Raw genomic sequence first — 27,070 nt, 5'->3', positions numbered from 1 at the left:
TTCTTCTTAGAGGAATCAAGTACCAAACATCTTTATTCTTGCTTGAAAATAAATTCATCATTTACTATTTAATAAAAAAAGAAAGTTTTGTCTTACTTACGGGTATAGTAAACGTACTGGAGACGAAAGGGTCCTTCCGGATGAGTATTTCAACGAATTACCATGCAACATTCATCATACTGAAAGATAAAATTTAATAATTAACTATATTGAAAAGTTTCTCTAGTACCTTAAATATAAAGTGCAATCAACACTTCACCACTATATCATAAAAGCAATAGATAATGCAATTAACTGTATAGCAATTGTCTTGAGGATGTTCCAGAAACACCCTCTATGCATAAGCTATTTTTTCTTGGCCTTTGTAATAAGGAAATAAAACATGCCTAAGTCCTTGAATGAGCACAGGCCGAAGGAACAAGTCAAGCAGCCTCAACTTACCTTAAAAATTTCCACCTGTTGAAGATTGAAAACAACCAAAGCCTGAAAGGAAATTTGAAAATGTTATAATTGCAAAATCACAAGAACAAAGCACCTATTTAGCAGAAAACTAATCAGCTTTTTTATTCTTCTCTGAGCCAGATAATCTGGTGTGTTCATCAGGAAACCTGTGTAACAGTTTCAGAAGTTCCGAGCAAGAGAACCTTGCCTAGATCCTCCGTTGCTGAACACTGCGAACAAAATGCCCGCTGCTTCCCGAATTCCACGTCTCTCTGAGAATGGATTATCCATTATCATCATGTCAATGTGACTTTACTCGGGTAACAAAGTACTTTACAATTCATTTAATGCTAGCAACTGTTTTTAAGTACAGCAAATAGAATGAGAAGCATTCACCTATACCGTACAGTTAAAATATTAGATATTGCATACATACCTAACCACAATTGCAAAACTTGTCCTTGTGACAATTTCACTCCTGTAGAAAACTGCTTCTTTCAGAGTGAGTGACATGACCCAGCAATACTACCAATGGTCTTGTCTGTTAGTAGTCAACATAACTGAAGTTTCCTCTCCAGGCCATACACCTCTCCATTCTTGCTACTTTTAATAATTGACTCCCATCTTGTTATCTTCGCTCTGTATAACACCTGATGTGTAAGAAATTGTTACTTTGTATAGGACCTTACATAAGACATTAGCAGTAGAAGCTCCCCACCTTACAAACATTCAGACGCAAACAGATCCAACTGAAGACATATGAATGAGATATTGCATTGAGCTCATAATGAAATACAGTAAAAAAAAAAATATAATTTAATGCAGTAAGCATAAATACTTTCCATATGCAACGGGACTATTTGTTGATATTTGCAGCTGAAAATTGTATGCATGAGTTAGATGATGCCTATCCAAGGGCAAATAAAATTTGACATGTAAACAGCTTCTTGGAACCTATTAAGTTTTGTAAGTTGAGGAATTTCTGTAAATATGTGCCACTGCTTGGAAAATGTATTCAATGAGAATAAACCCTACAATGGCAGTGGAGTAAATGGTGTTAATTTTGCCACACATAATAAATGCAAAATTTAGTAAAAACAATGCATCCTTCTGATGTGGCATATCTTGCATTCAGGACAGGTCCTGCCTGCTTGGTAAGAAAAAAATAAAAAATTCATGATTACAGCAACCACCATAAAATTTGAGCTATAGCAGTGATGGCCTTCACATTATAGGCAACCTTGATTGAAATTTGATTGAAATAAATATTACAGAATTACTCTATTTGGCTTGTACTACGGGTACTTTACAACAATGAGTAAACAAACTGGAGTTCATCTGACAGCTTAATATACTAAAATACAAATCTTAAACATAGAAACACTGAAGAAAATAACTGGAATTTCTCCAAAATGCAAGAAAACAAATTCATAAGATGCTCTTACTGAAGTATTTATTTTTCCAGAACATTACTACAATTCACGCCCAGACTTCAGCACTGAAGGTTAACCTCTCCCTCACCGAACCTGAAGACAAAAAGATTCAGACTTAGTTCACTTAATATTACTTTCAAAAGTAAATTACAACCTTCAACTAATCAGTAACACTAAGGTGGTAAGGTTTGTCAACATGGACCTCAGATAGCAATTAACGTCATCACGCAAACGCTTTGGAATTTATGCAGGGATAATACGAGGAAGAATTACCACTTACCGAGAAAATACTCTTCGCACAATCCAGTCTGAACTCGCCACATTCCTATAAAAGTAAACGTAATTATTAGCTTCCTATTCTTTTAAATAGTGAAACATTCAAATCTTGACAAATTCAGGCAGTACGAATACTTATACAATCATTATTTGTCAACAAGTATATAGATGTCATCATTAAAATATTTCAGATTATACGCACACACCTACACTAGAAATGGCTATGAAAGCTCTAAGAAAATAATTCAAATGAATTAAATGAACAATTACAGGAGAAAATTCATAAATTCCTAATAGATTATTTTATGGAAATTAGTCTTAAAATTACCTTAATTTAAAAAAAAAAAAAAACCTTTGCTCACCTAATAGTTACTTTTCAAAGGTGGTCACATTCTGCTATTAGTAAAGGCACTTGTGCAGAATTCCATGCAAGACTCGTCATAAGCAGCCTTAAAAGGAATACAGTATGCACATGTTAACGAAAGTATTTCTCTTCGTTCAGTGGTTCTTCTACAATAAATCTCAGGCTTTGTTTCAAACATGGATTGAGGTAAAAACCATCTGACAGAAATTACGTCATCATGCTAATCATAATATCCTTTCTAGTGTTTGTAGAAGAGGATTGAAGGCAAGACCAATGTATTTCACTTCTGCAAAGGTGAAAGATTTCCCATCCTTCCACTATGGCATACTGTATTAACCAAATAATTCAATGTAACATGCATATCAAAACCAAAAGGGTACCTGTGTGTCTTTCGAAGTCAGTGCCAGTCCTGTTTTTCGAAAGGACACTTCAGTCCTGTTTTTCGAAAGGACACTTTACAACTCATGCACATTAGGATCTTGTTGTGTTTAGACCCTTGAAGGGAAAAAGTGGCAATTGTAAAAACAAAAAACCAAAAAAACTCAAAATCCAAAACTAGTCTAAATGAGATCAGAATTATTTTCTAACATTGGACAGAATGCATTAGGATTCCGACATCAGACAGAAATTACGTCATCATGTGCAAAATAATAAACTACCAGATTTTCTTTTTTTTATATAACACTACCATTCTCTAGTTAACTAACTAAAGGCTGGTGCCTATGACTAAAGTCTCAACAGACCAAGTGACAAAAAAAAAAATAAACATTTCAAAAGGTGTATAACAGATCACTGCATATGGATTGAATGGACTAAAAGCATAGGAGAAAAATCTGGCACTTGGTAAAATGTTATATATCCACTTTAAAAGCATGCAATTTACTTATGGAAAAAAAATTCTGAAATTGTACGCCTTACCTTATACAGCTAAGATGATAGGCGAAGACTTTTTATGTTCATATGCCCCTGTAGATGCAAAAGACTTCTTGTAAATCAAAAGTAGACATAAGATCAAACATTTATATCACAACATTGTCATAAAATTACAAAGCATAATTAACTTTCATCATCAATGATTCCAATAATTTTTTTAATCATTTAGTGTTAACCAGATAAACAAATATGTTGGATCCTTACCCTAGCCTAAACGGAAGTATTCTAGCACTGAACTCCATACATCTGTAAACAAGACACTTCTGTTAAGATACAAAAATATGAAAGTACAACTTAATTAACCTTATCAAAACTCTTTCAGTTCTTCTTAGAGGATTCAAGTACCAATCATGTTCATTCTTGCTTGAAAAATAAAGTCATCATTTACTACAGAATCCAAAGACCAAAAGTTGTCTCATACTTACCCGTGAAAGTACAGTACATATACCGAAGTACACATTGTCCTTACAGACAAGTATTTCAATGTCCACGCAATGTTCTTAAGCATACTGAAAGATGAAAAGTAATAATTACCTCTATGAAAAACACCCCTCTTGTATCTCAAATATAAATATCAATTAACACTTTATAACTAAAATATTAGTTCTAAATTACGCAGTTAACTGTATAGCAATTGTCTGGAGGATGTTTCAGAAACACCCTCTATGTAAAAAGCTATTTTCTCTGGGCCTTTGTAATAAGGAAATAAAACATGCTTAATTCCTTGAATGAGCACAGGCCATAGGGAGAATTGATCTAAAAATCAAGTAGCCTCAACTTACCTGAAAATTTTCCGCCTTTCACAGATTGAAAACTATATTCATCGCCTGAAAGAAAATTACAAAAATGTTATAAATGCAAAATCACAAGAACAAAACCCTACTTAGCAGAAAATTAATCAGCTTTTTTATTCTTCTTTGAGCCAGATAATCTGGTGTGTTCATCAGGAAACCTGTGTACCAGTTTCAGAAGTTCCGGGCAAGAGAACCTTGCCTAGATCCTCCGTCGCTGAACACTGCGAACAAAATGCCCACAGCTTCCCAAATTCCACGTCTCTCTGAGAATGGATTATCCATTATCATCATATCAATGCTACTTCAGTAACCATGCAAATTACACTATATAATCTGTATAAATTTTCAACGAATTACCTGCCACTATAATACAGTAAATAAAAATCAAATTATCAATAGATTTTGCCCCAAATAGTACATGAAATATGAAGCATTTACCTAAAAAGCTACAGTATTAGGAATTGCATATACCTTACCAGAATCCACCACTGATCTCGTCTGTTAGTCAACATCACTCGTCCGATTTGCAGAGAAAATTGGGCTAAGTTCTTTATTCCCGGTAACATACTAAAGCTACCATTTCGCTCTCTTGGCTTTGCATTGGAGCACCTGAGGAATGAAAAAATTTTCACTATGCGCAGGACCTTAAACAACAAGTGAAGAGTATATTGAAGTTAGCAACAGCTCTAATGATCCAGATAATAGGGTATTGTCATTAGGGGCTCATTTATAGCAACTAGTATAATTCAAACACTTGAAATTTTCTTTACCAACAACTAATACACAAAGTCATAAAAATCTAGTATCTTTTATTTTACTCATGCATGATTGTAAACTAATTCTGGGAAGGCCAGGCATATCAACAACTTGCCATGCATAGAGCCAATCCAGACCTTGAGGGGCAACGTGAAAGAAAAAATCTACCAGTAGGATAATGAAACCATCCGAAGGATCAACTAAAATTAGACAGGAAAATTAGGAGGTTGAAAGGGCACTCCAATTCTCATGTATTATTACTTGCTAAGCTACAAACCTAGTTGGAAAAGCTGGAGGCAGTAAGTCAAAGGGCTCCAACAGAGGAAACAGCCCAATGCGGAGAGGAAATAAGGAAAAAAGCACACGAAGTTTAGGAACAACGTTAAAATAAATCTTTCAAAACTATAGAAACTTGAAAATAACAAGATAAAAAAAAATCAGAGGAAGAGAAACAAGATAGAACAGTATGTCCGAGTGTACCTTCAAGCAAAGAGGTAAACTACAAATAGAAATGTGAATTTAGATCTAAGCAACAAATGAATTTAAAAAGAATTGCTGTTACAAGAAGCTAGAAAAAGGGGAAAATTATCACCAATATCATCAAATGTATTCAATGATGAAGAATATGCTTTAATTCATTGGATCTGATTAAACATTAAGATTCTCTAAGATGAGCATTAAGTTGAAAAAACAAAATGGTCATATAGTAAATCCAATTAACTGAAAAGCTTAAAAATTGGCATTGAGACTAGCAGAAAAATATCTTTACAAATGAAACAAAAAAGGGGACATCTCCCTGCCTGACAAGGGACTCAACTGAGTTCGGCTGGTACTATTAGGGGTCTCACAACCCCACCTACCCCGTCATCTACCACAGATGAAGCTTTATAACGCAGAATCCCCTAATACTCCTTCCTCCGCGGTCTTCCAAGGCACCGGAGGAAGCAGCAGAGCCTACCGGAACTGCGTCACACTCGCTCGTCATTCATTCCTATTTCTAGCACGCTCTCTTGCCTCTCACATCTATCCTCCTATCACCCAGAGCTTCCCTACACTCCACCCAAACCATGGCCTTCCTCTTGTATTTCTCCCATCAACTCTTGCATTCATCACCTTCTTTAGCAGACAGCTATTTCCCATTCTCTCAACATAGCCAAACCACCTCTACACATTCATATCCACTCTAGCTGCTAACTCATTTCCTACACTCGTTCTCACCCTCACTACTTCGTTCCTAACCCTATCTACTCGAGATTTTCTGTCTGTCACTTTCATTCCCTACAACACAGTTCTCATACAGAACTCTCTTTACATTCATGCCCAACCCCCTATTATTCACTACTCCCTTAACTGCCCCCCACACTTTGCATCCTTCATTCACTCTCTTGACACAAATCTGCTTCCACTCCACCTTTGGCTGCAACTACAGACCCCAAGTACTTAAACTGATCCACCTCCTCAAGGAACTCTCCATTCAACCTTGCACCACCCTCCCTTCTCGTACATCTCATAACCTTACTCTTACCCACATCAACTCTCAACTTCCTTCTCACACACACCCTTCCAAATTCTGTCACTAATCGGCCAAGCGTCTGCAACCAGTACAGTACCATCTGCAAACAACTACTGATTTACCTCCCATTCATGGTCATTCTCGTCTACCAGTTTCAATCCTCGTCCAAGCACTCTAGCATTCACCTCTCTCACCACTCCAACATACAAATTAAACAACCACGGCAACATCACACATCCCTGTCTCGGCCCATCTCTCACTGAAAACCAATCGCTCACTTCATTTCCTATCCTAACACATGATTTACTACCTTTGTAGAAACTTTTCACTGCTTGCAACAACCTTCGACCAACTCCATATAACTTCGCTACATTCCGACATAGCAATATTAGCTAAATTATTTTGACAAGATACCTGAAATGACCCGAATTATTTTCTTTATTTCTTTTTTTATATATTCTGAGATGGCAAGATGGGCTCAAGGTTTGTTCTCAAAAGGCCATTTACTCGATAAAAAGATTGTGGAACAAGATTTTAATACATGGAAATAAACTTCTCACACCAAAAGTGAGAAGAAAAAACTAAAGAACATATACAAATGTATTCGAGGAGATTGCTATGTTTATTGGCATGGCTGACATGGCAAAAACTCAATTAGTTGCATCTTTCTCCTAACCTTACCAAGAGTTAAGAATCCACTAAATTGCAGTGTAGTAGTTAACCCCTTAAGCAAAGAATTGATTGGTAACCTGTGTTATCAGGTGTACGAGGACAGCATATGTAAAGGATATGCTAGACCAGTGGTAAAATTTGACATACTGTATGTCAACCCTGAATATACTGTATGTTGACAAAGAATTATTGAAGAGGGTAGGTGCATGGAAAGATTTACCATTATTTATTAGTTAAACAACCTATTTGAATTCTACTTCTTCGGGCATCCTTTGGCTTTTGAATTTGAACCCCTGACATAACACATGATCATAGCCCTATCAGGTACAAATAAATAACGCAACACAACTTTGTCCAATAATATGGCAGAATGATTTTCTCAGGAGCCAATTCGAACCACGCCATATTTATACAATTGAAGATTCATTTGAATATACCTCAAAATTAAATTTCATATGAGGAATGTAGAACTTTAAAGCTACTTAGTTACGAATAGATTTAAAAGCACTAATCCACGTTTTCCCAGGGACCATGACTAATACACTAGTGCTATAGACTTATGATAAAGTTGGACAGTTAAATCATTCATTAAATATTCAGCTACACTTATCATTTTGTAACTGATTTCTGGTTATCAAATGTACCCGTAACCATTGGTGAAACATTTGCACCTTGCAAAGAAGCATCCATATTTGATCAAATTAAGATTACTGCTGCCATTAAATATACCGTACATCTGTCCTGTGCACTGTAGAATAAATGACAACTGGCCATAGGTCCAGATTTATCGAGTTTTCCAACAGCAATTGAAGCACTACTATACAGTCCAGAAGCATCTCTTCAAAAGATACTTGGAACAATACCATAGGCTAGTACCCATCCATGAATGTTGCTAACAAAATTGTCTGGTGAGGAACTCAAAAACAACTTCAGCCATACCAAATTGATGTGATCATGCAAAATATATCTGGATCAGAAACCTCAATTTTGACAGGACAGAGTACTTTACAATACTGTCTAGTCAAATAATACAAACATTCTTTTGACGCACAAGTGCTCTCTCTTTCAATAAATTTCCAACAAACCAACTGCAACACATGATATACACCTTAGAATAACATTAGGGATGACTGAAATAATACCATAGTACATTAACTTATTCAATTTATTATCAAGTACAAAGTAATAATATTAACTGTTTTGACTTTCTTAACTGAAGTATTGAAGACTCCATATCAGTGAAGAAAACCCTCCACTTCACATACTGCAGAGAAGGAGACTTCAACCTCCACATCGCTATTAGTTCCTTCACCATCAAATCTGAAGACAAAGGGATTCAAAAACTTACTACTCTGCTCATATTACTTTCAAAGTCAAGGCAACTTTCAAAATAATCAGTAAAAAAACGTGGTAAGGTTTGTCAACATGGACCTCAGATAGCAAATAAAGTCATCATATAAATATTTAGGAACTTCAAACCTAAACAGTACAATAACAATAAAAATTATCACTCACCAGCAAGAATCTATACTTCTTTTGATCCAGTCTGGACCCACCTGTTTCCTGTAATAGTACACATGTAATATTAGGTTCCTGTCTTCTTCACATAACATGAAATTTTCAACTGATTACTTCAGGCAGTACGAATACTTTTACAATCATTACTTGTCAATAAGTATATAGGTGTCATCATTACACCTTAATAAAATAAGTGGATAAATAAAAATAGCTATGATAGAATCGTAACTTCAAGATAGGTTTTAAAAAAATCTTTAATCAAATTAGATGCAAAAATATAGAAAAAATTTCTAATAGAATAAAAAATACATATTTCTTGGAATAAATCTTAAAAATTACATTCTTCACTTGCAAAACAGAAGATATCATTGCTCACCCAATAAACTTGGCATTCCAAAGATAGTAAATCAGCTTTTAGTAAAGGCAGTTGTGCAGAATTCCATACAAGACTCGTCATAAGAAGCCTTAAAAAGGAATACAGTACACATGTTAACGAAAGTGTCACTTCATTAAGGGGTTACTCTACGACAAATCTCAGGCTTTGTTTCAAACATGGATCGAGATAAAAATCAACCATCTGACAGAAATTACGTCATCATGCTAATTATTGAAATGTACTGGAGTATGCTTTCTAGTCTTTGTAGAGGGGGATTGAAGGCTGAAAGTAAATGAAAATAATTTCAAGATGTATTTGCTAGAATTTACTAGTTATGAAAATGTGAAAATTTCCCATTCTTCTACTAGGCGTTATAAAGAAAATTCAATGACAACAGTGTTGTATTAGCCAGGTTTGGTCAGGTTTTAAGGCATTGTCTTGCGTGATAGGGCAAAGTCACTGTTCCTTGCCTCTGCCATTCATGAGCGGCTTTTAAACATGCATATAAAAAAACAAAAGGTTTCCAGTGTCTTTACAAACCAGTGCCAGCCATGATTATATACTCGACAATTCATACACATTAGAATCTTGGTTTTCACCCTTGAAGGGAAAAGTGGCAACTGGCAATAACTAACGTCAAACCCAATTCTAGTCTAAATTTGATATTAAAATTTTCTAACATTGGACAAAATGCATTCAATTCTGACAAGAAAATTTGTCCAGTGCACAATAAAATTGAGATAACTATAGAATAACATTACAAATAAAACCTGCTGGGAATATTTCAAGACTTTAGCATTTCTTCAATTGTGTTACTAAACTTTGGGCAACTAAAGGCTGGTGCCAACGTTCAAACTCTCAATGAGAATAAGTGACAAAAAAGGTTCTCGACATTCGGGGAAAGGGACTACAATAGACCACTGCATATAAATAGATTGAACTGATTAAAAGCATAAAAAAATCTAGTCCACTTCAAAGTCATGCAAGTTACTTATAACAATAATATGAAACTGCAAGCCTTACCTTGTGCAGTATAGAGGCTAGTCCAAGACTTCCGAGAACATTCCTTCCTGTAGATAGAAAGGAATTTTTTAAACTAAAAGTAGATACTAAATTAAACTTTCACATCTAAGATATTGTCATAAAATTACAAAGCATATTTAACTTTCATCATCAATGATTCCAATCAATTTTTTAATCATTTAGTTAATCAATCGGGTAGAAAAAAGAAAAGAAAAAAAAAGAGGCAGTCCTTACCTTAGCCTAATTGGAAGTTTTCTAACACTGGAATTCCACATACTGTACCTGTAAATAAGAAAATGTCGATAAAATGCAAGAATATGAAATTCTAATATTCATAATCTTGTCAGAAACATTTCAGTTCTTCTTAGAGGAATCAAGTACCAAACATCTTTATTCTTGCTTGAAAATAAATTCATCATTTACTATTTAATAAAAAAAGAAAGTTTTGTCTTACTTACGGGTATAGTAAACGTACTGGAGATGAAAGGGTCCTTCCGGATGAGTATTTCAACGAATTACCATGCAACATTCATCATCATACTGAAAGATAAAATTTAATAATTACCTATATTGAAAAGTTTCTCAAGTACCTTAAATATAAAGTGCAATCAACACTTCACCACTATATCATAAAAGCAAGATATAATGCAATTAACTGTACAGCAATAGTCTTGAGGATGTTCCAGAAACACCCTCTATGTATAAGAGCTATTTTTTCTTGGCCTTTGTAATAAGGAAATAAAACATGCCTAAGTCCTTGAATGAGCACAGGCCGAAGGAACAAGTCAAGCAGCCTCAACTTACCTTAAAAATTTCCACCTGTTGAAGATTCAAAACAACCAAAGCCTGAAAGGAAATTTGAAAATGTTATAATTGCAAATCACAAGAACAAAGAACCTATTTAGCAGAAAATTAATCAGCTTTTTTATTCTTCTTTGAGCCAGATAGTCTGGTGTGTTCATCGGGAAACCTGTGAAACAGTTTCAGAAGTTCCGGGCAAGAGAACCTTGCCTAGATCCTCCGTTGCTGAACACTGCGAAAATTTTGTTCGCAGCTTCCTGAATTCCACGTCTCTCTGAGAATGGATTATCCATTATCATCATGTCAATGTGACTACTCGGGAAACAAAGTACTTAACAATTCACTTAATGCTAGCAACTGTTTTTAAGTACAGCACATAGAATGAGAAGCATTCACCTATACCGTACAGTTAAAATATTAGATATTGCATACATACCTAACCACAATTGCAAAATTTGTCCTTGTGACAATTTCACTTCTGTAGAAAACTGCTTCTTCCAGAGTGAGTGACATGACCCAGCAATACTACCAATGGTCTTGTCTGTTAGTAGTCAACGTAACTGAAGTTCCCTTGCTGGGCCATACCCTTCTCTATACCCGGTACTTTAATAAATAATTCCATCTTATTATCTTCGCTCTGTATAACACCTGATGAGTAAGAAATAAATTGTTACTATGCATAGGACCTTACATAAGACAAGGTAAGATTATAAGAGCAATTAGCAGTAGAAGCTCCCCAACTTACAAACAGATCCAACTGAAGCCATAAGAATGAGATATTGTATTGAGCCCATAATGAAATACAGTAAAAAAAAAATTATAATTTAACGCACTAAGCATAAATATTTGCCATATGCAACGGGACTATTTGTTGACATTTGCAGCTGAAAATTGTATGCATGAGTTAGATGATGCCTATCCAAGGGCAAAAAATTTGACATGTAAACAGCTTCTTGGAACCTACTAACCCTTTTACCCCCAAAAGGACGTACTGGTACGTTTCACAAAACTCATCTCTTTACCCCCATGGATGTACATGTACGTCCTTGCAAAAAAATGCTATGAAATTTTATTTTTCTTTTCATATTTTTGATAATTCTTTTTAAAAATTCAGGCATTTTCCAAGAGAATGAGACCAACCTGACTTCTCTATGAGAAAAATTCAGGCTGTTAGTGCAATTTAAAAAAAAATATACTGCAAAATGTGCTGGGGAAAAAATAACCCCTTGGGGGTTAAGGGTTGGAAATTTCCAAAGAGCCTGGGGGGTAAAAGGGTTAAGTTTTGTAAGTTGAGGAATTTCTGTAAATTTGTGCCACTGCTTTACAGATAAATTCAATGAGAATAAACCCAATATCTGACAGTGGAGTGAATGGTATTAATTTTGCCACACGACAAATGCAAAATTTAGTAAAAACAATGCACCAACATGATGTGGCATATCTTGCATTCAAGACAGGTCCTGCCTGCTTGGTAAGAAAAAAAATAAAAAATTTATGATTACAGCAACCACCATAAAATTTGAGCTATAGCAGTGATGGCCTTCACATTATAGGCAACCTTGATTGAAATTTGATTGTAACAAACATTATTGAATTACTCTATTTGGCTTGTACTATGGATACTTTACAACAATGAGTAAACAAACTGGAGTTCATCTGACAGTTAAATTACTAAAATACAAATCTTATACATAGAAACACTAAAGAAAATAACTGGAATTTCTCCAAAATGCAAGAAAACAAATTCATAAGATGCTCTTACTGAAGTATTAATTTTCCAGAACATTACTACAATTCACGCCCAGACTTCAGCACTGAAGGTTGACCTCTCCCTCACCGTACCTGAAGACAAAAGATTCAGACTTAGTTCTCTTAATATTACTTTCAAAAGTAAATTAAAACCTTCAACTAATCAGTAACACTAAGGTGGTAAGGTTTGTCAACATGGACCTCAGATAGCAAATAACGTCATCACGCAAACGCTTTGGAATTTATGCAGGGATAATACGAGGAAGAATTACCACTTACCAAGAAAATACTCTTCGCACAATCCAGTCTGAACTCGCCACATTCCTATAAAAGTAAACGTAATTATTAGCTTCCTATTCTTTTAAATAGTGAAACATTCAAATCTTGACAAATTCAGGCAGTACGAATACTTATACAATCATTATTTGTCAACAAGTATATAGATGTCATCATTAAAATATTTCAGATTATACACACACCTATACTAGGAATGGCTATGGAAGCTCTAAAAAAAAATTTTTTAAATGAATTAAATGAACAACTACAGGAGTACATTCATAAATTCCTAATAGATTATTTCGTGGAAATTAGTCTTAAAATTACCTTAATTTGAAAAAAAAAACCTTTGCTCACCTAATAGTTACTTTTCAAAGGTGGTCACATTCTGCTTTTAGTATAGGCACTTGTGCAGAATTCCATGCAAGACTTGTAATAAGCAGCCTTAAAAGGAATACAGTATGCACGTTAACGAAAGTATCACTCTTCGTTCAGTGGTATTTCTACAACAAATCTCAGGCTTTGTTTCAAACATGGATTGAGGTAAAAACCAACCATCTGACAGAAATTACTTCATCATGCTAATCATAATATCCTTTCTAGTGTTTGTAAAAGAGGATTGAAGGCAAGACCAATGTACTTCGATTTATTTGCTTGAACCTATCAGTCAAAAATTATTTCACTTCTGCAAAGGTGAAAGATTTCCCATCCTTCCACTATGGCATACTGTATTAACCAAATAATTCAATGTTAACATGCATATCAAAACCAAAAGGTTACCTGTGCGTCTATCGAAGTCAGTGCCATTCCTGTTTTTCGAAAGGACACTTTACAACTCATGCACATTAGGATCTTGTTGTGTTTAGACCCTTGAAGGGAAAAAGTGGCAATTGTAAAACCAAAAAAAGAAAAAAAACTCAAAACCAAAACTAGTCTAAATTAGATCAGAATTATTTTCTAACATTGGACAGAATGCATTAGGATTCCGACATCAGACAGAAATTACGTCATCATGTGCAAAATAATAAACTACCAGATTTTCTTTTTTATATAACACTACCATTCTCTAGTTAACTAACTAAAGGCTGGTGCCTATGACTGAAGTCTCAAGAGACCTAGTGTAACAGACCACTGCAGATAAATGGATTGAATGGACAAAGCATAGGAGAAAAATCTGGCACTTGGTAAAATGTTATATATCCACTTCAAAAGCATGCAATTTACTTATGGAAAAAAAATTCTGAAATTGTACGCCTTACCTTATACAGCTAAGATGATAGGCGAAGGCTTTTTACGTTCATTTGCCCCTGTAGATGCAAAAGAATTCTTGTAAATCAAAAGTAGACATAAGATCAAACATTTATATCCCAACATTGTCATAAAATTACAAAGCATAATTAACTTTCATCATCAATGATTCCAATAATTTTTTAATCATTTAGTGTTAACCAGATAAACAAATAAGTCAGATTCTTACCGTAGCCTAAACGGAAGCTTTCTAGCACTGAACTCCATACATCTGTAAACAAGACACTTCTGTTAAGATACAAAAATATGAAATTATAACTATTAACCTTATCAAAACTTTCAGTTCTTCTTAGAGGATTCAAGTACCAATCATGTTCATTCTTGCTTGAAAAATAAAGTCATCATTTACTACATAATCCAAGGACCAAAAGTTGTCTCACACTTACCCGTGAAAGTACATTACATATACAGAAGAACACAGTCCTTACAGACAAGTATTTCAATGTCCACGCAACGTTCTTCAGCATACTGAAAGATTAAAAGTAATAATCATTACCCCTATGAAAAACACCCCTCTTGTATCTCAAATATAAATATCAATTAACACTATCACTAAAATATTAGTTCTAAATTACGCAGTTAACTGTATAGCAATTGTCTGGAGGATGTTTCAGAAACACCCTCTATGTAAAAAGCTATTTTCTCTGGGCCTTTGTAATAAGGAAATAAAACATGCTTAATTCCTTGAATGAGCACAGGCCATAGGGAGAATTGATCTAAAAATTAAGTAGCCTCAACTTACCTGAAGATTTTCCGCCTTTCACGGATTGAAAACTATATTCATCGCCTGAAAGAAAATTACAAAAATGTTATAAATGCAAAATCACAAGAACAAAACCCTACTTAGCAGAAAATTAATCAGCTTTTTTATTCTTCTTTGAGCCAGATAATCTGGTGTGTTCATCAGGAAACCTGTGTACCAGTTTCAGAAGTTCCGGGCAAGAGAACCTTGCCTAGATCCTCCGTCGCTGAACACTGCGAACAAAATGCCCACAGCTTCCCAAATTCCACGTCTCTCTGAGAATGGATTATCCACTATCATCATATAAATGCTACTTCAGTAACCATGCAATTTACACTATATTCTGTATACATTTTCAACGAATTACCTGCCACTATAATACAGTAAATAAAAATCAAATTATCAATAGATTTTGCCACAAATAGTACATGAAATATGAAGCATTTACCTAAAAAGCTACAGTATTAGGAATTGCATATACCTTACCAGAATCCACCAGTGATATCGTCAGTTAGTCATCACTCGTCCGATTTGCAGAGAAAATTGGGCTAAAGTTCTTTATCCCTGGTAGCATACTAAAGCTTCCATTTTGCTCTTTTTGCTTGGCATTAGAGCACCTGAAGCATAAAAAAACATTTTTACTGTGTGTAGGACCTTATACAAGAAGATTATCGAGCAGTTTAGCAACAACTCTAATGAACCAGATAATAGGGTAATGTTATTAGGGGATCATTTATAGCAACAAGTATAATTCAAAGCTTGTAGTGCCAATAAGATTTAATTAATAGACTGGTACTATACTCAATTTCTTTTAATGAGGTGCATTTGCACAGACTTGCAGCAGTGCCCATTTAGCTCGGGAAAAGTTAGAATTATCTTGTCCAACCAATCAGCAATCGGGAAACTTTTCCGAGCTAAACGGGCACCCATGCGAGTTGGTGCAAATCTGCCTCGCTAACATGAATCGACTATGGGACCTGTGAGACCTCTTGGCCGACAAGGGCATCTACAGCGAGTCCTAATTACCAATAAAACAAACTAAAGGAAAGGAAGCAGGAATGCAGGAAAAGTAGGATATCCAGAAAATTACCAGTAAACATGTGCCACTGGTTTAAGAATTTATTCTGAGAATAAACAATTCTTTCCTCTTGATTGGAGCTAAATGGTATTAATCTTGCCATTTTATACATGCAAGATTTATTAAAAACAATGCACCATAGAGAATGGCATTCAAGTCGAAATGGATCACATATTGGTATCAAAGGAAAGCTCTTGAAACACCAGAATATGAATGTGAAGTTAAATCACAAATACCAGACATTATTTCTATAAGGAAAAATTTCCCGTTACATTAAAAAAAATCTCGTCATAAATATGCTCCTAACTAACAGTGTACAAGATATTAAAATATGTGATAGCTTGTTTTAAGTCCTTTTCTTGGCCTTTATTTTGGTATATAATAAGTCCTAATAATATTATTGGACTAGCTCGCAGGAGACAAAAATCACCCGTGAGTCATACATAAAAAACGGTTGATAACACAAGGAAGGCAGAGAGATATAGAATGCTATCATACATTTTTGAAGACTAGACATTGGTCTCTCAGTTAATCACCAAGATTTCCTGGCCCAAAATGGTACCGACCAACAACAAACCCCCCTTGGACTATTCTCTGGTGGTAATAATCAAGTATACCTTTATATATTCTGCAGCCCAAGGTGTGACAAAGTCTTATGTAATTTTCTCCTCTCGTATTTGAATTTTTGAATTTTTTTTATATACGAGACAAGGTTAGAGGACATCATGTCATGAACTTTTAATATAAAGAAATTAGGTCAAAGTATGTATGTATGTATATGTGTATGTATATACAGTATATGTATGTATATATATATATATATGTATATATATATATATATATATATATATATATATATATATGATAAATTTTGCAAATTTTTACGTGTTTTTCATATTCAAATAAGCCATATATAAACGTAAAAATATGCAAAATTTATCATTAATTGAATGCCAAGTAACAAACTACCAATTAGCTACGATGGTGAAGATGGGTTGATTTCAATTCTAAGTACAAAATACCTGAATTCGACAGGTATAAGTACAGAAGAATTGTCATTGACTTTTATCTTTCTTCGTGGCCAAGTGGGTTAGTCACTGTCTGTACAAGCTTGCCGACCAGGGTTCGATTCCCGGCCGGAGCCAAGCTCTTGTCTTTGTGTGACTTCGCCTGGGGCTCTGATCCCGAGGTCATTAAGAGAATCCAGACATTAATGTATCAAAAATATATATGGCTTATTTGGATATATATATATATATATATATATATATATATATATATATATATATATATATATATATATATATATATATATACACACAAAAAATTCTTTAAAATTGATACTGTAATTACTTCCCGTCGTTTATTTCCTTTCCTCAATGGGCTAGTTTCACAGTTGTAGCCACTGGGCATATCGCATCCTGCTTTTCTAACTAGAGTTGTAGCTTAGCTAGCAATAATAAGTGCTACACAATGAAGATTGTATCAATAAGATTTAGGAATATTTAATAACAAGTGCTACACAATGAAGATTGTATCAATAAGATTTAGGAATATTCATCGCATTAATAGTAAACGTGTGCCACTGAAAAACTTCACTTACTCAATGAGAATAAATGCTAGCCATCTCCAGTGGAGTTAAGGTAATAATATTGCCACCTTTGCATCAAGATTTAATTGAAAAAATTGCACAACCTTCAGGTGGCATTTAAGACAAATTATAATTGCATACACTAAATTCTAGGTATAATTACATTATCACTTTCTTTATACAGTACTAACAAGCATTTATTGTCACAGACGATACTGATTTCAACTTTAGGAAATTCATGTATAATTTCAGTTGGTAGATTCATCTAACACTTAAAATTTTCTTTACCAACCACTAATAAACAAGTCATAAAAAAATCTAGTATCTCTTATTTTACTCATGCATCATTGTAAACTAATTCTGGGAAGGCCAGGCACATCAGCAACTTAACATGCATAGAGACAATCCAGACCTTGGGGAGCAACGTGAAATGAGGATATTCTACAGCATTAAATTGATGTTAACCCTTTAAGGACCAAATAGCCCAAACGGGATCTTTAAAACAGCTACTTTTGGGTAGTCGTGGTGAACATGTTTATGCCTGTCTGAAATTGACGCTTTGGCAACTCATAGAGACACGCCTCTGCTCTTCGAATCAGCCAATCAGAAGCCGCCTGCCCTTCTCGCCAAGTCTGTAGCTCCTTCCAAAGACACCTCACTTGTGCTCCAGCCGCAAAAGTGTCAAGACCCGTCGCAGTAACGTCCACGTTTCCCCCCCCCCCCCCCGACCTTCGTAATCATGGTAAATACACAGTGACTGTAGGATAGTGAAGCCGAGTGATATGTTTACCTTTTGATGTGGGTTTCAATGGCTGTAGTGTTACTGACGTGTCATAGTGACTATCGGAAAAAGTATAGATCCCGCATGGGCTACCTCGGTCGAGTTTAGGCGGACCACGCTCATCCAATATGGGATCTATTGGACCGTAACGGTTCTACCGCGCACTAGGTTACGACGCACATCGTTTTTGCAATTTATTTTAGTGATTGTCTGAGACATTTGTGAATAGTTTTGACCATATTTGTAGAAATAATAGTGATGATTTAGATATGTTAGGCTCATGTGCATTCAAAATATTACCTTACAAGGGATTAAATTACTTTTTTGTTAGGCAGTTACATTTTTTTCATTACATGATTTTAATTTTTTTTTTTTTGCAGTTTCGTGGCCATACGTTTTATGGGCATCGCAACGCTGCATTGGAGACTCAGGAACGTACACCATGGGTTGCCCCTGACGATGCTGAAGGAAGTGATGTCGACGTGAGCCCTTTGGATGTCGACAGTGATGACGACGACCCTTCGTACGTTCCTGACGACGAAGGCCTTACTCTGGAGGATGCTTTTGACCCTCCCAATGCTAGAGGTTAGTATGAGAGAGAGAGAGAGAGAGAGAGAGAGAGAGAGAGAGAGAGAGAGAGAGAGAGAGAGGGAGAGGGAGAGGGAGAGGGAGAGGGAGAGGGAGAGGGAGAGGGAGGGAGAGGGAGAGGGAGAGGGAGAGGGAGAGGGAGAGGGAGAGGGAGAGGGAGAGGGAGATGGAGAGAGAGAGAGAGAGAGAGAGATTTGTTTAAAAAAAATTTAAAAGCCTAGTTGTTACAATGGTTGCTCTTTAAATTTGTTTTCATTGTGTTGCTCTTTAAATTTTTGTAAACAATAAGTATTTTTTAAACTTATTTGTGTACTTGCATACTCACTGACATACACATGCACACACATGCATACTCACTGACATACACATGCACACACATTCATACTCACTGACATACACATGCACACACATGCATACTCACTGACATACACAAGCACACACATGCATACTCACTGACATACACATGCACACACATTCATACTCACTGACATACACATGCACACACATGCATACTCACTGACATACACATGCACACACATGCATGCACACACACCAGCACACACGGTTCATTTACTGTTTCACTTATTTATTCTTGTTTCAGGTCGCAGGGTCAATGTTGTTGTCCCTCAGGAGATGCCTGTGGAAGAGGAAGGTGAAGGTGAGGTTAACCCTAAGAGGCCTCGTGTTGGTGAATGGAAGAAGGACGACATTGACATCCAACCCCTGCCCGACTTCATTCATCCACAGCCGGACTTCTTGAGGGAACCTTATGAGTATTTCTCTCAGTTCTTCACAGCTGAATTGAGGGATCACATCGTTTTCCAGTCCAACCTGTACTCAAGACAGAAGGATGCAGGCAGTAACTTCCACATATCAGAAGAGGATGTCATGGTTTTCCTTGGCCTCATCATATACATGGGCCTGGTTCCTCTCCCTAGCATCGTCGACTTCTGGGCCGTGAAGACCAGGATTCCTCAGGTTGCAGACTTCATGTCCAGGAACCGCTTCAAGGCCATTCGATCATCACTTCACTTCAACGACAATGACCAGGCAGCAGGCTCCCAAGATCGGTTCTTCAAGGTGAGAGTCCCCTTCAGCAAGGTCACCAGAGAGTTCCTGAAAGTTCCCGAGACTCCTATCCATTCCATTGATGAAGTGATGGTTGCCTACAAGGGCACAAGGGCTGGTAACCTTCGCCAGTATGTAGCCAAGAAGCCTGACAAGTGGGGCTACAAGTTGTTCTGCCGCTCCAGCGTGGATGGATTTGTGCATGATATTCTTATGTACCAAGGGGAGACAACCTTTGTGAGCCACCCTACTCAGCTGTCTGAAGAGGAGAATGCCATGTCTGTCACTTCCAAGTTTGTTGTCTCCCTTGTTAAGACCATCAAGGACCCAAGTCACGCAGCAGTGTATGCAGACAACTACTTCACCAGTATAGGGTTGGCTAAGTACCTGAGATCGAAGTATGGATGCCGGTATGTGGGAACTGCCAGGGAAAACCGAGTTGGACATCCTCCCCTGAAGTCTGTGAAGGAGATGAGCAAGAAGACGACGCAAAGGGGCACACTGGACTACGTCTCTTCTGATGGCATCCTCGTTGCAAGATGGAAGGACAACAGCGTCGTGACAATCTTGTCCACTGATGTCGGTGTCAACCCCATGGGAACAGTGGAGCGGTACGACAGGGCACAGAAGAAGAAGGTTCCCATTCCTTGTCCATCTGCCATCCAGATGTACAACAACCGCATGGGTGGCATCGACAAAAGTGACATGTTGACACACCTCTACAAGACCCCCTTCAGAGCAAAGAGGTACTACATGAGGCTCTTTGCTCACCTCCTGGACCTGATCATCTGCAACGCTTGGATTCTGTACAAGAGGGATTGCTTGGCTTTGCAGACGAACCCAAAGCCCCTCAAGGACTTCCGACTGGATATCTCCAATTGGCTGAGAAGTTTCAAGACATCAAACTTCAGGATTACTAGAAATTCTCTTGGCACCAGGGATGTCCCTTTGCCCAAAAGGGGCCAACGGGCAGTTTTGCCAAGTATAGAGTCACGCCAGGATGCCACTGCCCTACACATGCCAAAGCATGTCACCATGAGGCAGACCTGCAAGTTCTGTTCAACTGCAGGCCACATCCACAGGTCTCGCTGGATGTGTGAGGAGTGCAAGGTGGCCCTTTGCCTCACTGAAAATCGTAATTGTTTTGCTTTGTTTCATAAGATTTCCAAGTAATTTTTGTTTTTGCTCTTTTTCAATAGATTTTAAAGTAAGTTTTATAATGTTTCTATTTTATCAATGATGAGTAAGGTTTATTATATTTTTTGCATTTTCAGAGTATTTTTGTATTTTTATAGTATTTTTGTATTTATTGAATATTGTATTTTCTTGTATTTATAACGTATTTCTTATTTAATTAAATTGTTAAGCCATATATGTGTTTCTGTTATACATTGGCACTATAAAAAAACTTTGTTATACATTAGAACTAAAAAAAAAATGTTGGGCGAAACTTCAAAATCTGTGCCGTTATGGTCCAATAGATCCCATATGGGATGAGCGTGGTCCGCGTAAACTCGCCCAAGGTACCCAAATGGGATACTTCATTGCATGCAATTATTTCGGTAATTTGGAAAAATTTTTAAAAGTACACAAGAATAAAAAGGTCTTGTATTTTCTAATACTACAACATACTAAAAGGAATTTTTAAAGTTTCCCATAAAACCTAGGGTGGACCTTAAAGGGTTAAAAATAGAAAGAAAATGTCATCCAAAATGGGTGTTCCTGAAATAATTTTCTGAGGTTTGACCATTTCCATCACCATGCTGGCAAGCGGAGATTGGTGATGGCGGGAGACTTGTTTGATCGCTCATGGCAAACCAATATAAATTGGTTGTCCCTGACTAGTACCGTTTTACGGAACGGTATCCACACTCAGTAAGTTGAACTATAAATCTAAAATAACTTATCAAGGGACTTAGCATAAACATACCTGGCCGAATCATTCTGCATTATGTTATCTTGAAATTTAAAAGGCCAAGAAATGCCCATGCTCTACATTTTGCCGAGGTTATAAGCCACGCAAACGACAAATTTCCAGTCTTTCTTGGGATTCCAAGTTGTTCAAATTGCATTTTGGTCGGACCACCTGAAATAAAGAAGTTTTAAATTTTCATGTATAGTTTAGTAGCTCCTGTATTGAAAATTCACAAACTTCTTAGGCTTCCTGTGAATAATTTTGCTAAAACACTGCACCAAACTAACCATCAGGAATGAAAAATAAACCCACCCATAAAAATGTGCAAGGGTTAATTGAATGTTGGGACCCTTACATAATTACAGCCTTTAGAAAAAAAATTATAAACTAATGAGTGCAGTAAATATAATGTACCACAGATCAAAAAATTGCATTCAATGAGAATAAATAAACTTGTCTTTGGTATTAATTTTGCCACATTTTCTGTGCAAGATTTGATTAAAACAATGCACCTATCATTGGTGGCCTTTAGGACAAAATACAAATTAAGCAGGCATAGATAACAGTAAATGTCCCTTGGGTATACATTACAAGCATCACTCAATTGGGAGGTGGATTGTGGTCTAGTATATTCCCATGAGTTAGTCAAACCTACCCCCAAAAATTCAGTATGGAAATTGGAAAATTTTTTTAAACTGTAGCCAGCCTTAAAAAGGTCATATACTGTACGGAAAGTCAACATGTACCCAACGGAAATTCAGTATGGAAATTGGAAAAATTTTGAAGCTGTAGCCAGTCTAAAAAGGACATTACATCATGACCAGAAATATTAATTCAACAATGAACAAGCGATGTGGTGTGAAATGTTGAACACTTTCGAACGAACATTATAAAATTACTGTAAAGGTCCTGTCAGTAGGGTTCCCCTACCATATAGAACCTGAAAAACGGTAAGTACAGTAGGTACCCGCCAAGGCAGAAGGTTACGACGCAAGATCACTACTAGGGCCATGACAGGCATCAGGACCCCAAATTCCACTTCCCTATAACAAAAGACACCTCATTCAACTATGGTACCTGGCAGGGAAGGGTTTTCATGCAAAATTGGCTGTGGTACTCAAAAGCTTACCTTTCATGTTGGGTTTCCACGATGTTCAAATCACATTTTTGTAGGACACCCTGCAACGAAGAGGGGAAAAAATTATTACCATGTAAAGATTAGTTCTGGCCAGTATTAACACTAAAACTTCTGATGATAAAAAATATAATACAGTACACCATTAAAAAAAAAAAAACTTAAAAAGATGCCCATAATGGTACTGTATACAGTATTGTACATTCACCTAAATTTTGTCTAGCAATCCTGGTCGATTAAGTAGTTTAGAAAACCAAATATGTGCCATGGGAAATATCAAATTGGTACTCATTTTACACAATTATAGCTTTTAGTATGAATAATTCTGTCATAGATTGCAGTAAATATAATGTACCACAGATCAAAAAATTTTATTCTATGAATAAATCAACTTGTCTTTGGTATTAATTTTGCCACATTTTCTGTGCAAGATTTGATTAAAACAATGCACCTATCATTGGTGGCATTTAGAACAAAATCCATATCGACAGTATGTTAAATTCTATAACCAGGCACAGATGGCATAAGCGTTACCGAGAGGTAGACGAGACGGTAAAATTATGGAAATACCCCAGACTAAGTAATTAATTGGTTTTCAGACAGAACAATAAGGCTCTCCTCAACTTACAAACTTTATAGGCTCCCAGAACCTATTTGTACGTCAAATTTTGGCCTACAGTAGTTCAACTAACTCATATGCTGACAAAAGTCAGCAAATATAAGATTTAGGGAGGCTTTGTATATCAGCGGCCAGTTCCTCAAGCATCAATTAAAAATGGACCTAAACATTCCCCTAACCAACAAACCTAACTGGGGGGAGGGGCATAATGTTCCCTACAAACCCCCCTTAAACTGCCGTATTCTAAGTTAGCCATAATAATACACACAGGTGACCGCTATCCTACAAACACCCCAGATTTACTAACTTGTAATTTTCTTCCTAGTTATGTTACCACAAAGAACTTTCTGGGGACATTATGGGAATCTGTCATGACCAGAAACATTAGGATAAGCCTCCCACCACACTACCATGGCAGAAGGATACAACCAGACAATGATGGGCCACGACTGCCCTCAGGACCACATTACAGTTCCCCACAACAAGCCATGCTCAGTCACCTGTAAGGTCGGGTAGTGTAGTTTGTGTTGAGTATAGTTAGGAAAATAAATTACCAAGAATTTGCTCCATGGCCTAATCACAATGTACTACATTCTTAGGAGACCCATGTTTACTCTTAGGAGTCTGTTCAGGATTTGCCGCAGCCTAATGAAGGAGGTATATCTTAGCAATCTGTGTATGCCAACGGTTATACTCGTATAAGCAGATGAGCAACTTGGAGTTATGAGGGCTATGGGTGTGGAAAACATGCACCTCTAGAATCTCGATGAAGGCACTGGCAGCAGGGTGACGGATGGGTTTAAGGCGATGGACAGTCTCTTCGGCTTCTACTCCTGCTACCTGGCAGTTGATCTTACTAGAACTAGTATGAACCGGCAGGGATCACTTGCCTTAGTTAGGCACTGCGCATAACAAGGAACTGGCTATCCTTTGACGTATCTGGCCAATGAATCCTCCCGAGGCACTTTGCATCACTAGGCATAGGAGATGAAGATGATAATGAAGGGAGATGGGAGAAAGCATCTTCAGCCAGACTGAATAGCTGGAAGGCGTCCTCCATGAATGCCGATGGGTTTGGGACCAGTGGGCTTCTCATCAAGACTCGTTGCTAAGAGGGCAAGGGAAGGGGAACCCAATATAGATATTAACAGACTTGCCACGACTGGGTATGGGGACCACTCTGTGCCTATCCCCTGGTTGCTCCTGCCAAATCTATTAACCATCATAGATGAACCTTACCGTCAAGAGATTTCCTAGGATGTATGTATGATAACGGCCAAGACGAAGGCACCCTTGCTTCTTGACATGGGCCACCACTTACCACATATTAGGGTTACCACTCTCCCCACTACTAGACTGCCAGGGAATGAATCCCTTTCTGAAACGCCCAAAAAGTGTAGAGCCTTCTCAGCGGTCCTAGTTCCTGACCGACTCATTGAGCAAATGGATGCATCCGTGAACAATAGGGGCTCCAGAGGAGAGCCCCAAAGCAGGACATCTCTCAGGTGTTGACTGTCCAACCCCGGAGCAGCTCCCTAGTTGATTGGGATGGGGGAACCCTGCCAGGGGAATTTCCTGCCATATGCACCAACTTGCACAGGTACCATGAGACCAGCAGTTAGAAGCTGCCCTGAAAAATTAACTTCTATAGGGATATTAGGTGCTCCATTAGTAGTTGCCAGTCCACAAGGGATGTCGAAGACACTTGCAGAAACGGGGTGGGGGTGACTAGGTCCAACCGGTCGAGCCACTCTGGCGCCAGTAAGGGCCTGGCTTCATCAGATTTCATATTTATCTAAAATAAGGTTTACTTTGCGACTTCAACCATTGTAATGTGTAATAGTAGGTTTACCATATCTTTAAAATACGTCATCCGCACAAAGATTCTCAGTCAATTCAATTCACGTGCTCCCCAAAAATAAAAGAAATGAAGTTGTTCATTGGAAAGGAGAAAGCTATGTAACAACTGGTAATCGTAAAATGATAGTAGAACCACATGTATTAAGACCATTGCATAAGATTCCTCAAACATGCGGCCGGAATAAACGGCACAATAACTGCAGAGAAGAGAATCACCGAGAAAAATAAGATGAAAATAAAATAAAATAAATTCTCCATCACGCCCAAGAAAAAATCTGCGCGATAAAATAAGGTAGGTTGATTCAACTGAACAATTTACTTTAATTATCGGTATTTATCCTACAAATATCCATCTAACTCAAGATTTGGGAGTAATCAGACACCACCTAGGGTCAGTCATTACGGTAGGTTAACTAAGAGGTCGAAGGAATAGCCTAGTTAAATCTGTAGTCTGAAAAAATATAACAGTATATAACAAACATAACTAACCATGTTGCAAGTCCCTTCAGCTTTTTAAATTGGGCTTGTAGCTCAACTAGTAATAATAAGGTCATTCCGGGCCTGAGGCCCAGGGTGGGGAAACAACCCCATAAGGCATCTTAGATAAAATATCAGATAAATTATAGTTAAAATGTAAGCGAAGAGCCTTCACCTAGCAAAACCCGTCAACGATTTGATTATAGAAACGCATAGGAGAGCACTGCCTAGCTAAAGTTCATCTAAGCATGAACTAAATCAAAATACCATTATCTACAGATTTATGCTCACAGTATACTTGTAGTGCACCGCTAGAAGAATAAAAACCTCTGTTAATTCGCCATCCCAATATACTGAAATCATCAGGAATTAAAAAATAGTCTACAAAAAAAATTGTACATCGGCTAGTGATACCAAACCGGCTACAATTTATATATATTCGCAAATAAGTCAATCGCAATATTCAAACATCTCAAATTAGCCTAACCTAATAATTGAAGTTACTAAAGCAAGCTAGTCGCATTCTACAGGTTATGACATTACCATTACGGTACCATTCTCCGGCCACGTGAAACAGCCATAATAGAATGCGAGTCGAGACCGTTGAACTATCACATGCCATCCTTGTACAGATTTCACACACTTGCAATATGTGTGCACTGCTAAACCAAAATCAATTTGATAACAGTAGGGATATATGACCCACAATAATACGGTATCTCGAACCGCATGGTATCACGTGGGTAAAGTATCTCAAACATGTTACGAATCTTTAACAATACTCTTAATATGAATAATACTACTAATATATAGATATAAACTACAATATCAAGAGTGTATCACTTACAATTAAAAAAAAAAAAATTCAAACTTACGATACGAAATGTTCTTTTAACGGAAGAAGAGGACGGCACACACCAACACAACAACATCGCCACCGGTGAAATGGCAGATTTGGTTATCCCCAGTCCTCACCTCACCCC

The 27,070-nt window shown here is 36.9% G+C and overlaps 2 long non-coding RNA genes across 7 annotated transcripts; both read right to left on the bottom strand.

The window, feature by feature from the left end:
* Positions 1 to 91: 91 nt before the first annotated feature.
* LOC137622329 (uncharacterized) lies at positions 92 to 27,070 on the bottom strand. 6 transcript variants are annotated; one of them, XR_011040426.1, is made up of 15 exons: positions 26,963 to 27,070; positions 23,126 to 23,175; positions 22,012 to 22,167; positions 15,457 to 15,592; positions 14,976 to 15,020; positions 14,620 to 14,701; positions 14,403 to 14,444; positions 3,433 to 3,480; positions 2,895 to 3,009; positions 2,513 to 2,599; positions 2,155 to 2,199; positions 1,887 to 1,967; positions 878 to 1,091; positions 442 to 483; positions 92 to 179 (listed from the first exon to the last, which is right to left on the bottom strand). It is a non-coding gene; the product is annotated as an uncharacterized lncRNA (long non-coding RNA). The 6 variants fall into 6 exon arrangements; XR_011040427.1 differs by lacking the exons at positions 878 to 1,091; positions 1,887 to 1,967; positions 2,155 to 2,199; ... (1 more) ...; positions 2,895 to 3,009; positions 3,433 to 3,480 and adding exons at positions 11,337 to 11,548; positions 12,663 to 12,742; positions 12,929 to 12,973; ... (1 more) ...; positions 13,706 to 13,794; positions 14,185 to 14,232 and having other exon boundaries at positions 15,462 to 15,592; XR_011040424.1 differs by lacking the exons at positions 2,155 to 2,199; positions 2,513 to 2,599; positions 2,895 to 3,009; positions 3,433 to 3,480 and adding exons at positions 12,929 to 12,973; positions 13,283 to 13,369; positions 13,706 to 13,794; positions 14,185 to 14,232 and having other exon boundaries at positions 15,462 to 15,592.
* LOC137622330 (uncharacterized) lies at positions 8,391 to 10,372 on the bottom strand. Its single transcript, XR_011040429.1, has 5 exons — positions 10,334 to 10,372; positions 10,100 to 10,146; positions 9,077 to 9,164; positions 8,698 to 8,745; positions 8,391 to 8,502 (listed from the first exon to the last, which is right to left on the bottom strand). It is a non-coding gene; the product is annotated as an uncharacterized lncRNA (long non-coding RNA).

Source organism: Palaemon carinicauda, chromosome 29, assembly GCF_036898095.1.
Source record: "Palaemon carinicauda isolate YSFRI2023 chromosome 29, ASM3689809v2, whole genome shotgun sequence".
Taxonomy (NCBI): domain Eukaryota; kingdom Metazoa; phylum Arthropoda; class Malacostraca; order Decapoda; family Palaemonidae; genus Palaemon; species Palaemon carinicauda.
This window is presented reverse-complemented; position numbering and strand designations above follow the sequence as displayed.